This window comes from Eutrigla gurnardus (genome assembly GCF_963514095.1).
Source record: "Eutrigla gurnardus genome assembly, chromosome: 3".
NCBI lineage: Eukaryota > Metazoa > Chordata > Actinopteri > Perciformes > Triglidae > Eutrigla > Eutrigla gurnardus.
The window spans coordinates 11,134,640-11,137,042 of NC_139917.1; positions in this window are offsets into that span (position 1 = coordinate 11,134,640).

The following is a 2,403-nucleotide window of genomic DNA, read 5'->3' on the forward strand; positions in this document are numbered from 1 at the left end:
ACCTTGGTTGTAACGAGTGGTTATTTGAGTAAATGTAGCCTTTCTATCAGCTCCAATCAGTCTGACCATTCTCCTCTGATCTCTGGCATCAACAAAGCGTTTTCACTCAGAGAACTGCCGATCATTAGATATTTTCTCTTTTTTGCACCATTCTCTGTAAACCCTAGAGATGGTTGTGCGTGAAAATCCAAGTAGATCACCAGTTGCCTAAATACTCAGACCAGCCTGTCTGGCCCCAACAACCATACTGTGTTCAAAGTCACATTCATCACGTGTTATTCTCATTCTGGTGCTCAGTTCAAACTTCAGTAGATTGACTGAACCACGTCTACATGCCTCAATGCATTGAGTGTCTGCTATGTGATTGGCTGATTAGGATGTGCGTTAACGAACGGTTTAATAGGTGTACCAAATAAAGTGACCAGTTAGTGTATATACATTACATATATACAGGACTATGTAATGAGCTCATCAGGAAAAATTAAAAAACACTCGCGAGTCATTTCCTCTGCGCCCTAATTACATCACTGCTGTCACCCAATTACAACATTGCCAGATCGACGGGCTGGTGGACCATTCATAATAAATAGTGACATAATTACATGAAATAAATACATTGTATGTCATTTTGTTCAGTTGCTGCTTATCTATTATCAGCCTGACAATGTTATACAAGTGCATTGCTAAATAGGTGTTTATGTAAAAAACAAAGCAAATAATTGTCTTCACCAAAATGCCAGACTATTTCTTCAACTTTTTTAATATATAAAAAATAACCTAACCTCAACCAAGTGCTTTTGATCACCTGAACTTAGAGAGTAACTTCACTCAAAGATCTGAGACATCCAAGCCCACCTTCTGCATAATTTTGAAAAATGCAAGTGGATGGGAGATGAAACCGCAGCCATGTCCGTATGACCCAAGCCATCATGCAGCGTTGACAAATATGACAGCTGCGGAAGCTTGGAAAACAGCGATATGGGACATTAAGTTTGATGAATTTGCTCTTATCAGACCACAAATGAGGAATTACACCTTGTGTGTGTGGGAGCTGTAGTCTCCCAGTCACTAGCCACTATGTAAGGCTGCACAGTGGTTCCTGAAAAAGTAACGATAAAAGACGCTGTGTGGGGAGGTGTGGAGGGGGTTTCATTGGGCGTTGACTTTCTCTTTTTGATTTCATGATGATAGTCCCAAAAGATCAACCATGTAAGGTTAGGTCTGATTAAACACACCAGATAGCGTTTTGAGCCATTTTCAACCACACAATGCCTATTTATATGCATTTGGTAAGAAATGGCCATTTTAACACCAGCATGACTATGTTTCATCACAGTACAGTCATATCATTTAGTTTATAGCTTAAAAAACATGTTTCCATTTCCAAGAATAGGTTTCAACAATTTGCAGATTATTTTTGTCACAGACATTGTTGATAAAAAATGTGTTCTGGCAGTGTGACAATTCCTATAAAACACATTTGCTAGTGCAAATTTATATGAACGTGAACACTTTTTTAGAAGACTAGGTTGTCACTCGATGTCTAGGGAGCGCACTGAAGCATAAAGGTGTCAGATATTGTAATTCATCTGGTTGTGGGGACAGATTGTCTCTGGGACTGACTCCACTGCTTAACAACGGGGGAAGACAGCGACACAGTCCACAAATGGAAAGGAACAAGAAACAAAATAAGACAGAATGAGCTGATTGATTATCCCGAAGATTGAAATGAATGGCTGAGAGGGGGAGAGATGGATACAGTGTGTGTGTGTGTGTGTGTGTGTGTGTGTGTGTGTGTGAGGAGGGGGCTCTGGATAGATAAATGGCATGATATGTGACACTTTCAAATTTACAAGTCTGACCCTTAACTCCCTCTGCACATCTCTTCTTCACAGAATGACACACACACACACACACACACACACACACACACACACACACACACACACACACACACACACACACACACACAGCACATAGCATGCATTGTAAATCAGGTTTGATCTGTCAGAGAGGCATGTCTCAGCTGTCGGTCGGTAGCGTTTGAGTGTCAGATGAGTGTTTTGAGTGTCAGGAGATGAGCAAGTGTGTGTGTGCGTGCGTGCTTGCGTGCATGTTTGACTCCAATTGCTTAATAGGCATCTGTCACCAGTGACTTCAGAGCTCCATCATTGGGATCCTGGCTCATTGCAGTTTACAGCCTCATTGTCTCCTGTGCCGTGTGCAGAGGTGGGGCTCTTTAAATCTGTATCTGTCCAATTAGCAACTGCTGTTGCTAACACAAACTCCAATATCTCAGGATGTTTCATCCTGACACACTTGGACAAGTTGGTTAAATTGTTGTTAAAATTGTCTTAAGATCTTCAGTAAATGTCCGGTATTTTAGAGTTGACGATGATATGT